Below are 12,262 nucleotides of genomic sequence, written 5' to 3'. Positions count from 1 at the left end.
AAAAGATTGTGTACAGCAACAATAAAGCCGTCACTTGGGCCATCAGCCCAGGGGACCCTCCTGTTCCCAAACTGGCTTCTCTTCTTTTCTTTCTTACATTCCCCTACCCTCAGGACCCTGATCTCGGTGTTTGTTGCGCCGGTCGCAACAGAATATGATGAGCAATTACATGCCAATAAATGGGGCATTCTGGAAGAGATGGACAAACTCCTAGAAACACAAACCACCAAAACTGAAACAGGAAGAAATAGAAACATGGAAAAGACTCGTCACCGGCAAAGAAATTAAATTCGTAACCAAAAATCTCCCAAAAACCTGGAGTCCAGGGCCCGATAGCTTTTGAGGGGAATTCTACCAAACATGTAATTAAGAATTAACACCTATTCTTTTGAAGCTGTTCCAAAAAAATAGAAATGGAAGGAAAACTTCCCAACTCATTCGATGAGGCCAGAATTCCCTTGATTCCAAAACCAGACAAAGACCCCACTAAATAGGAAAACTGGAGACCAAATTCCCCGATGAACATGGAGGCAAAAATGCTCCACAAGATACTAGCCCACCGAATCCAACAATACGTGAAAAGAATTCTTCACTACGATCAAGTGGGATTTATACCCGGGATGCAGGGCTGGTTCCATGTCTGCAAATCGATCAGTGTGATACACTACATTAATAAAAGAAAGAAGAAGAACCACATGATCCTCTCAGTAGATGCCGAGAAAGCATTTGACAAAACTCAGCATCCTTTCTTGATGAAAACCCTTAAGAAAGTAGGGATAGAAGGATCATACCTCGAGATCATAAGAGCCACATGGGAAAGACCAATGCGAATATCATCCTCAATGGGGAAATTGAGAGTTTTCCCCCTAGGGTCAGGAACACGACAGGGATGTCCACTCTCGCCACGGTTATTCAACCTAGTATTGGAAGTCCTAGCCTCAGCAATCAGACAACAAGAAGGACTAGAAGGCATCCAAACTGGCAAGGAGGAAGTCAAACTTTCACTCTTTGCCAACAACGTGACAGTCTGTACGGAAAACCCAAAAGATTCCCCCCAAAAACTGCTAGAACTGATCCGTGCGTTCAGCGCGGTCGCAGCATATCAAATCAAGGCGCAGAGATCGGTTGCATTCCTGTACACCGATAATGAAACAACAGCGAGAGAAATCTAGGAATCGATCCCATTTCCAATTGCACCGAGTCCATAAAATGCCTTGGAATAAACCTAACCGGAGGCGCGAGAAACCTATGCACTGAAAACTATAGAAAGCTTATGAAAAAAATTGAAGAAGACACACACACAAAATGGAAAAGTATTCCATCCTCTTGCATCGGAAGAACAAATATTGTTAAAATGCCAATACTACCCAAAGCCATCTACATAGTCGACGCAACTCCTACCGAAAGAAACCCAGCTTTCTTGACAGAGCTATAAGAAAAAATCCTAAATTTTGTACGGAACCAGAAAAGACCCTGAATAGCCAAGAGCAATCCTGAGAAAGAAAACCACAGCTGGAGGCATCCCAATTCCACACATCAAGATGTAGTACAAAGCTGTAATCATCAAGACAGTATGGTACTGGCACAAGAACAGACACCGAGATCAATGGAACAGAATCGAGAACCCAGAAATGGACCCACAGACGTATGGCCGACAGATCTTTGACAAAGCAGGAAAGAATATCCAATGGAATAAAGACAGTCTCTTCAGCACGTGGTGTTGGGAAAACTGGACAGCGACACGCAGGAGAACGAACCCGGACCGCTTTCTTACGCCAGACAGAAAAATAAACTCAAAACGGAGGAAAGACTAAACATAAGACAGGAAGCCATCCAAATGCTCGAGGAGAAAGCAGGCAAAAGCATCTTTGGCGTCAGCCGCAGCACCTTCTTACTTGACACGTCTCCAGAGGCAAGGGAAACAAAAGCACAAATGAACTAGTGGGACCTCATCAAGATAAAAAGCTGCACAGCGAAGGAAACAACCGGCAAAACTAAAAGGCAACGGACGGAATCGGAGAAGATATTTGCAAATGACGTATCAGATGAAGGGTTAGTATCGAAAATCTAGAACGACCTTATCAAACTCAACATCCAAAAAAAAGAAATAATCCAGGGAAGAAATGGACAAAAGACACGAACAGACACTTCTCCAAAGAAGACATCCCGATGGCTAACAGACACATGAAAAGATGCACGAGGTCACTCATCATCAGGCAACTACAAATCAAAACCTCAACGAGATGCCACCTCACACCTGTCAGGATGGCTAACATGAACAACTCAGGCAACGACAGACGTTGGCGAGGATGCGGAAAAAGAGGAACCCTTTTGCACTGCTGGTGGGAATGCAAACTGCTGCGGCCACTCTGGAAAACAGTATGGAGGTTCCTCCAAAAATTACAAATAGAACTACCCCGAGACCCAGCAATTGCGCTACTAGGTATTTATCCAAAGGATACAGGAGCGCTGATTCGAAGGGGCACATGCACACCGATGAACTTAGCGGCACTATCAACAATGGCCAAAGAATGGAAAGAGCCCAAATGTCTACCAAGTGGTGAATGGATGAAGAAGATGTAGTATATGGACCCAGTGGAATAGTACTTGGCGATCCAAAAGAATGAAATCTTGCCGTTTGTGACAAATTGGGCGGAAGTAGAGTGTATTACGCTACACAAAATCAGACAGAGAAAGACAAACGTGATATGATTTCACTCATATGTGAAATTTAAGGATCAAAACAGATTAACGTAAGAGAAGAGAAGCAAAAATAATGTAAAAACACAGAGGGAGACAAACCATAAGAGACTCTTAAATACAGAGAACAAACTGAGGAGTGCTGGTGGGGAGTTGGGTGGGGGGAACCCCTAAAGGAGAGAGAGGCTTTAAGGGGGACACTTACTGGGATGAGCACTGGGTGTTACATGTAAATGATGACTCACTAAATTCTATTCCTGAAGAAAAGAAAGAAAAAAATAAAGAATTTCCTTCACAGGGGGAGAAAAACAACACGTAGATGGAACTGGGTGATATAAGGCAGCGAAAGACAAATGCCCTATGTTTTCACGCGTATGTAGAATTTAGGAAACAAAACGAATGAGCAAAGGAAAAAGAGAGAGAGAGAGAGACAAACCAAGAAACAGACTCTTCGCTGTAAAAAACAGAAGGATGGTGAGCAGAGAGGAGGTGGCTGGGGGAATGAGTGAACCAGGTGATGGAGATTAAGGGGTGCACTTGTCCTGCTGAGCCCTGGGTGATGTATGGAGTGTCGAATCACTGCATCGGACACCGGAAAGGAATCAACATTGTATGTTCCTCTACAGGAAATAAATGAAATGAAAAATATAAAATAAAACGCAAAAAATGAATTGAGATATTACAAAATACAATAGAATAGAAAAATAACGTTTAAAAAATAAGATGAAACATGAAAAACTAAAAATAAAAGATCCTAGAATAAGCTCCCTAGATCTTTCCACCATATGAGATTCCAAGGAAAGCCTGTGACCCAGAAGAGGGCCCTCACCCAACCATGCCAGCACCCTGATCTTGGACTTCTGGCCTCCAGACATGTGAGCAATACATTTCCGTTGTTGTATAAGTCACCAAGTGTATAATACTTGTTATAGAGGACTGGGTAGACGAATCCCTAAACCAGAAGACAATCGATTGTATGGCATTGGATGCGGTACACCAGAATTCCACGTGGCTCCCCTTAATGGCTATGATCTTTTCCCAACTTTTTGTTCTTGTAACAAATAGTGCTGACATCAATATTCTTATCGCCCATGCGTGTGCCCAAATGCTCCCCACGCCCCCTTGTTGCCAAGGGACTTTCCCTGTGGTATATGCAAAGGTCAATTTTGTTTACTCATTATGCGGGCAAGTTGATGAATCATGTCTTTGATGGATTCTGGACTTTGCTTTCTGCTTTCAGGAGACCTCCACTCCAGCATCATAGAATGGGAGGCGTCCCTCCACGCTTTCTACCTGTACTTTCAGGGTTTCAGTTTTTCGGTCCCGGCCCACCCTACCCCCGCAGATGTCCTGTCCATCTAGGACACCGAGAAGCACCGCTGTGGCTCTGAGAAAGAAGGTGGGCTAGGGGACGCGGACGTGCCGGCGACTCTGGGGAATTATCCACCGGCTCACGAGCCGCCGCCTCCAGTCTGTCCCCTTCCCGTCCGCCGTCCCAGGCAGGGGAAGGCGATTCCAGGGAGATTTCCAGAAAAAGGTGTTCAAACTCCCCCTTCTGCTGTAGGTGCCGAGCCCTGTCAGGCGGGGCCGATCCATCCAGGCAGGGAACTCCTGGGTACGGGGAGGTGCGGGGGGGAGACTACCCGGGGCCCCGCGGGACACCCTCCGCCCACCTGGCGCTTGGAAGCGCCATCCGAGGGGACCGGGACGAGATCGGACTCGCAGGCGGCCGGTGGTGCGCCCTCGCCCGCCTGCGGTCCGGAGCCGGCCCGGTTGTCTAGCGCCACCTGGCGCCCGCCTCTCTAGCCTTTTCCCCCGGAGCTCCGCAAGACTAGCGACGGCTGGGATTCGGCCGCAGTCAGCGCCGCAGAGTTCCAGGGGGCCGGCAGCGCCAGCAGGATCTGCTCGGCGGTGCCACGGCGTCGGCGGGTCTTGCCTTCGCTGGGGATTGGGCGAGTAGGTCTCTTAGGGAGGCTGTCGTCGCGTCTCCGGCAGGGGTTGTGGGGCTGCCCAGACGGGTCGACCAGCACACGCCGCTCGCCGCCTGTCGGCTCGCCGGAAGCGACCGCGACCGCGGCGGGTAAGGGGAGAGGGCGGCCCGGGCTCGGAGACGGGGACCGGGCGCCATGGGTTTTCCCGTGGTCCTACGTGGATCACTGCCGTCGCACTTACCCGCGAGCGCGAATCCTCCTGGATTCCCGCTTCTTTCCCCACCTCGCCGTGGCTCAACGTGGGCGGGGACGGGGTTGGGGAGCCTTGGCAATGATGGAGAAAGGGGATGGGGGGCGGCTCGAGACTTCTAGTGTGCGACTGATGTGGCTGTTGCAGGGAGCGTGTGTGACCAAAGAGCCGGGTTGGACGCTGCCTTGCATGCCTCTTTCCGCAGTCCAGGTTGACCAGCAGTCTGCTAGGCTGGGGCTTGAGGGGGGGGGGGGGGGGGGTTTGGGCGGTTGACCAGCAAGCCGTCAGGATTCGTGCATGGATTGTTTGAATATGCTTGAGGTTTCGAATGATTCTTTGCACACAGTCACCCCCTGGGTAATTAGAAAATCGTCTTCAACTCTGGCTCCAAGATGCCTTCGAAATAAGCGGACTTCATCTCTGGTGCCAAAATGAGGCATCCAAAACTTTTTTGGTCTCTCTCTCTCTGTCTCTGTCTCTCTCTCACGCGCGCGCGCGCACACACACACACACACACACACACACAGAAGGTAGACCAGATGGAGGGACTGGAACCCCAAATAGACACTTTGACAGTGAAGGGTGAGATTTGTTTGGCAGGTGGAATAGGTATGTGTCCCGAGATTCACATCAATGATCATTTTTATTACCAACATAGTTTATTATAAATACACAAATGGTAGACATTTTATATACATAGGAATTCTATGAATTTCTAAAACTATAAATATGGAATACTAGAAATAGTAAAGAATGACGATTTTTGTCATTGCTCTAATCACATTATCGTGATGACTAGGACTATTATTTGTTGGTTTCTCTACCTACGAAGGGTATCCAATGGACTGCAGCTGAGGGGAAAGAATGAGTTTTGGTCTGTGGAAATTTCTGAATGATACCCGTGAGACCGGGGACCACTCACACCGGTTGGGGGGGGGGGGCAAGAAACGGTCCAAGTTGGACCAGGATGTGCCTGGGAGAGTCCATCCTTTACCTGGCCGACGTCTCTGGCCCGGGGCCCCGCGGACCAATTTTCCAAGGCCCCCTTGGTTGTCGGTGTTGCATCTTTACAGCCAGTGCGGGCTGGGAAGCTCAGTAAAATACACTAGCCGTTAATGGATGAATACACAGGTGATTCTAGCTTTGTTACCTCTGTGAAATCCATGCCGGCTTAAACTTTAGCTCGTATAAACTATCCTCCCTTTGGCGGTATAAAAAAATTCTTTTATGTATTCTTTTAAAAATCATTTTTCTCTATTTCAAACGTTTAAGACTTTTAGGCAAATATACCTATGTGATATGCGGAGTGGTCTAGTCCATTAAAAAACACTTGAAGGTCATGTAATCGTAATTAGTGATGCCACATGCATTGTGCCTAAGTTTCCTCTAATTCCTCTCCAAAATTAAACTATGTCTGCTCTGAGGAGTGGAGTGAGGCTTCCGATGTAATCAAGGAAATGGACATGCTGTCTTTAAGGCTTTTTAAGTGAATTTTACTAAGGCGGGATGCTCCTTCTGACAAAGCGATTCACTGACATTTTTGGCACTTATTTTTCTCCTGACATATAAGGCTCCTATACCAAAAATGAACAATAAAAACCCAAGAGATCTTGAAACCAATCGAGATAGCACGGAAAACACCGGTCACAGCACACTCCCCCCACAGACCTAGGCTGACTTCTTCATAAGGGATTTGATTTTCCTGAGCCACAAAAGCCATCCATTGGAGCACAGAATTTAGAGGAAAAACTTACAACAGAAGGAGGAGGCACGCGGTGAGGATAATCAGTGGTAAGCAGAGAATCCATTCTCTCTGGGTTGTTTGTGCTTAATGTTAAGGCCAATGATAAATCGCCCGATTTACAGAATATTCACTTGAATAGAGAGAGGAGAGTCTGAGATAAGTAGAGGCATATTGAAAGCAATCTAGACTTGATATCAAAATGAAATCATCATGAGAAACTAACATGATAGGTTCACGACCTTGGGGAACCCATTTTCTTTGCCAGATTTCACATTCTCACGGCTTCACACTGATGTTTTTCTTGTAACGAATTCATCAACTGAGAGAAGCTGTGTTTCAGTGCAGCCGTGTCATCTGCTGAGTGGAGCTGAAGATTCCAGCATTTTCCACATACCAGCGATTCAAATTCAAAATACTTTTGGCCTCTTGTACTGAGTGAGCACATGGCTTGTCTTGGACCATTGGCAAATAAGAAAAGGGATACATCGTATAATTGTGGGTGCACAACAGCTGAGTGCAGTTCATTTCTAGCATTTCACAGTCATCTTCCCAAGAGGCACTGACACACAACTATTACCTCTGAGATCCTTGGAAGTATTTCCAGTTTTTCAAGATATTATCCCCCTTCAAGTTTTCTTACATTCAAATGGCATTCTCACTTTGTTTCTAAAGTAATCTCTACACCCGCTGTGGGGAGCACCCTGAGATCGAGAGTTGCGTGCCACACCGCCTAAGCCAGCCAGGCAGCCCTCAAGATGACATTCTCCAATGGCACTGCCTTGACACAAAATCTGTGGTCAGCACGACCACTGTCAGGGCTTTCGCTACGGAACTTTGACCACACACTGGTCTCGCCAGAGTTCTTGAGGCCTCTATAAATCAGATCCTAGTCTGGTCATGGAGGTGGCGGTCCCTTACAGCAAGGTGCTCTAAAATACTGATAATCCATGTACAGAAACACCTCAGTTATTGGAGAGCAGACATCTGGCAGCCCGAAGTACTGAGAATAGCTCGGAACAAGGGGGCAAAAGTAGCATCGCTGATGCCAGTACGCCAATGAGTTTTATTATAAAAATTTGATTATCACTTTGTTGATTTACCAACTACTTTATTAATTTAGTACATTACTCATAAATATCGTATTTATTATAAAAAATTTTAATGTTTATTTATTTTTGAGAGAGGCAGTGGGGGCGGGGCAGAGAGAGGGTGGCGGAGGACCCTATGCAGGCTCTGCGCTGACAGCAGAGAGCCCGATGCAGGGGCTCGAACCCATGAACTATGAGGTCATGATTCAGATGAATCATGACCTGTGAGATCATGACCTGAGCTGAAGCCAGACACTTGGCTGAGTGAGCCACCCAGGTGCCCTTATCATAATTATAAATATGTATAATTACATATGTATTATAAAGTGGTGTGATAGAAATATAGATTATACAATTTTATAGATATTAACATTTCCATCTCTCAAACAACATGTATATGATTACAATTAGTTTATCATTTTGTTTCACTGTGACAAATATGCAAACGAAACTATAGAACCTCAAACCTCAGGTTGAGGAACGGTGCCATCAGGTGAGCCCATACCCTCCCTGGGGCTTCAGGGAGGCTGAGAGGACCACGAATGGGACACCTAGCTTCCAGTCAGCCTGGGACCCTACAGTGTCCCCTCCTCGATACCAGGCCCTACCAAGCGCCCACAGGGATGGCAAATGGGGCTAGGTGAGTTGTCTGCATGAGCGCTGGGGTCCCGTGTCTCCTTCATGCTGTTCGCCGGAGGCCTGAATTGGGGGAGCCTCATCACACCTAATGATTCACTGGGGATGCTCCCTGCTGACGTGAGCAGGTTGGGAGGGTAGGGCTGGACGGAGCAGACTAAGACTTTGGGCAAGTGCAGGGGCACTCCTCACACGGAGTAATGCACAGCTCATCCTCCGGTCCTGCCCATGGTGGCCCTCCAGGCACCCACAGCCCTCCCTCCAAATGAAGCAGCCATCGGAGGAGGTAGCCCAGCACCTCAGTGGGCTCCTATGCATGGGGCACCCCTTCCCTGGGGAAGATGTGCTCAGGGCATCCTTGAGTTGCCTGCACAGATCATCACCATCCCTTGTCTGCATTTCTGTGCCCGCATGCCACAGAGACCACCCCAGTGTTTCGGCTGGTTTCCCAGAAGGGCCAACCAGAAGGTCAGGGAATTGATGGAGAATATGTGCACCTGTTGGCCTTACCCTTCACATCCCAAACACCCCACAGTCTCACTTCCTTCTCCTGTTCTTCACCGCAGATTCCTTCCTGTTCTCTCCTCTTGAATCCAGAATTGACAAGCCGAAGGAAGAGGAGAGGGGGCAGATCCAGAGCCACCCAGGGCAGGAAAAGACCATGTGGGGAGTGCCCAGGGCACAGCAGACTTCCCGGGGGGCCCCAGCAGGGATGGGCTTCCCTCTTCTGGCTCCCAGCCCAGCTCCCTGCTGGGGACAGTCAGGGCTGCTCGGCAGGATTCAGTGGTTCAGACCCAGGCTCGGGAGCCAGGACACTACCGTGAGTGTGGGTGAGGGGTGCTGCAGAGCGATTGATGGACATTGAAGATTCAAGGACCTCAAGTACCTGACTGAGCCCTGGTCCTTCAGGATGAGCATCATAAGGGGAGGAAAAGGGGAAGAGCTACAAGGAGGAGCTTATGGATGGAAAGGACAAATGAAAAAGTGATGAGGGAAGAAATGCTCACCTGAAGGATGTTGTTCCTGCCGCTGGAGTCATCCAGACCCACGAGTGGTCTTCAGGTGTCCAGGCAGCAACAGTGTTGGGGCGGCCAAGGGAACGGGAAGAGATTTTGTTGAGGTGAGAACTCAGGTTCCCACTGCTCCTGGGATTACGTCCTCAGCCGTGCAGTCCTCCTATGGTCGCGGTCCCTTCACCTCTGCAATGAGGGAGGTGATCTCTGATCTCAGCCCTCCCATTCTCTAAATGACCGGGAGTGAATGCCTGGGTCTTCCTGTCCCTCCTACAGGCAGTCACGGTCCCCATGGCCTTCTGTGTGTGGGGGGGGGGGGAGGGGGGAGGGAGCATTGTTTTTCCTCTCTCCTGGCTCTCTGCCCCCACTGCTCACCTTCCTCTCATCTCTCCTAATTATGGTCCACTTGCTTTCTGCCTGTCCACCTCCAGCAATCATATTGTTGTCCACTGTGGGAACACTGGAGGAAAGGTAAAAGAGACACCACTACCTACCCCAGTAAACCCATCCATCCCTTCCTGTGTCCGGAGCACTGGTAAGGGGGCTGGGATTCCTGTGGACCTGAGGGACAGACTGACAACCAACTCCACCTGTGCAGTGTCTGCTCTGTGCCTGCGGTGACCTCACCTGGGAGACATCTTAACCTTAGACAAGACCAAAAGTTCCTGGAACCATTACAGAGGATGAACCCGAAATCAGAGTAAAAAACTTGTCCAGTGTCCCTTAGTCTACGTCCCTTAGACAGTCCCCAACCTCAGACACAAGAACCCACACCACCTCCGTGTCATAGTTGTTTTCAGGGACTGTAGAGCACGGCTGGCTGTAGCTCTTTACTGGATAATCATGTTTTCACTACATCCCCGGTCCTCTCTGAAAGCAGAAAGGTGGAATCAGGGCTTCTCTCTAGACCAAAGCAGGCAAGAAAGCCCCACCTTGTTCATCACCTCGATTTTACTTCAGAAAGTGAGTGATTCCAGAATATGTACTATTTCCGCTTATTCTTTCCTCCACCCGTGATTAGATAAAAACCAAAACCCCTGTGAGGATGCCATTGTGCTGTGCACTGTCGGCACAGGTCTCTGTTCTCTCGATGACGTTATAAAATCAGACAAGACAGGACATAGTGGTACAGTCAATGGCCCGGGGAGAAAATATAGAGAAGCAGCTTTTCCTGGAAGATCTCTCACGTGTATTTTGTTTCAGTTGGTTCTAGATTTTCACTCAACATTCTCCCAAACAAGGAAGTCATGGATATCATCTATGATGTCCACGGTCAGATCTTCTGCGTGCGTGATGCAGAAAATGCAATCTGCATCCGATCGCAAAAGATGGAAATGGAGCAGCATTTCTATGTCAGACAAGGAAAGGAAGGCTCGCCTTGGGCAGAGATGGAACCTCTTCCTTTGCCTGTCGCCAGGCAGGTTTTGCCACAGGCCCCCATGGGGGGATTAGAGGATGCAGAGAAACTGTCAGCGCATTGGTGGCGCTGCTCAGGAACTCCTCGGGGAGTTTTGCCTGATGTGGCCTGGGAGCCAGGGGACGGAGGTGGGTGGTTAACAGGCAAGGGCTGCGTGCTGCCGGTCTGTCCTCCTTTATCTCCTCGGTGGATAACGGAAGGCACGGGACAGGTGCAGGAAGGAAATGGAAAAGGGGCCTTTGGCTTCTACCTTAAGGGAATGTAATCAACTGGAAATTGTGAAACTTGAAAGGATAGACACGAAGATGACACTAAGATAGACACTAAGATCTGTCAAGGACAGATCCCATTTCAAAGCCCAGATAAATTCCCTTGCTGTCTTGAAACGTTAACGACATTTTCCTTCTTTATTTTTTTAAAGTATAGGTGGCACACAATGTTACGTCAGGTTCCAGTATACAACATAGTGATTCGACAAGTCTATGCATTATGCTGTGCCCACTGCAGTGTGCCTACCGTGGGTCACCATCCGTCGCTATGACAACACCATTGACTGTATCCCCTCTGCTGTGCCTTTTATCCCCATGACTTACTCATGCCAGAACCGGAAGCCTGTATCTCCCACTCCCCGTCACCCATTTTGCTCATTCTTCCTGCTAAAGACCCTTTCTGCTTCCATGCGCTCATACATGCTGCTACTGCAAATTCTCTTCGACTTTTTACTTTCTCATTGTAATGAACTATACGTAATATTTATCCCTTCAATAATTTGTAAGTACATTTGACCTTTGAACAACACAGGTTTGAAGAGTGCAGATTCACTTATATCGGGAATTTTCCCCAGTAAAGACACAGGAAAATGTTTCCAAGCATTGTGACAATTTGAAAAAACTTGCGGATAAACTACATAACCGAGAAATATTTTAAAAATTAAGAAGAGATATGTGATGAATGCAAAAAATATATGTCGATATGAATCTATCTTATCACTTAGTATCATAAAATACGCACAAATCCATCATAAAAAGTTAGGATTTTTTAAATCCTTTGCATACAAACACAGACCATCTGGGGGCCCTTCTTAGTCTAGAGGAATGTACACAAGGGTAAAGGTGCAGAATCCACTCATAACTGCATAAAATTCACGGTAGTCACACTGTGCTGCGGTCATTTCATAACCACCTCCTGTTTTCATGGTTTTTGTTTATTTATTTTCTATCTTACAAAGAAGGAGAGAGCTTGAGCTGGGGAGAAGGGCAGAGGGAGGGAGACAGAACCTCAAGCAGGCTCCAAGCTCAGCCTGTATGTGGGGCTCGATCTACTGCCCTGGGATCAAGACTTGAGGTGAGATCAAGACTCGGTCTCTCGGGGCGCCTGGGTGGTTCAGTGGGTTGAGCATCTGACTTGGGCTCAGGTCGTGATCTCACGGTTTGTGAGTCTGAGTCCCGCGTCGGGCTCTGTGCTGACAGCTCAGAGCCTGGAG

General features: G+C 48.0%; 1 long non-coding RNA gene across 1 annotated transcript; it reads left to right on the top strand.

The window, feature by feature from the left end:
• The first annotated feature begins 5,871 nt into the window (after positions 1 to 5,871).
• On the top strand, positions 5,872 to 9,620 carry LOC122233575. The gene is made up of 3 exons (XR_006211195.1): positions 5,872 to 6,672; positions 8,171 to 8,353; positions 8,916 to 9,620. It is a non-coding gene; the product is annotated as an uncharacterized LOC122233575 (long non-coding RNA).
• Positions 9,621 to 12,262: the final 2,642 nt, after the last annotated feature.

Source organism: Panthera tigris, chromosome E1 (genome assembly GCF_018350195.1).
Source record: "Panthera tigris isolate Pti1 chromosome E1, P.tigris_Pti1_mat1.1, whole genome shotgun sequence".
In the NCBI taxonomy this organism is placed as follows: Eukaryota; Metazoa; Chordata; class Mammalia; order Carnivora; family Felidae; genus Panthera; species Panthera tigris.
The sequence above is the reverse complement of the archived record's forward strand: the minus strand, read 5'-3'. Positions and strand labels throughout refer to the sequence as shown.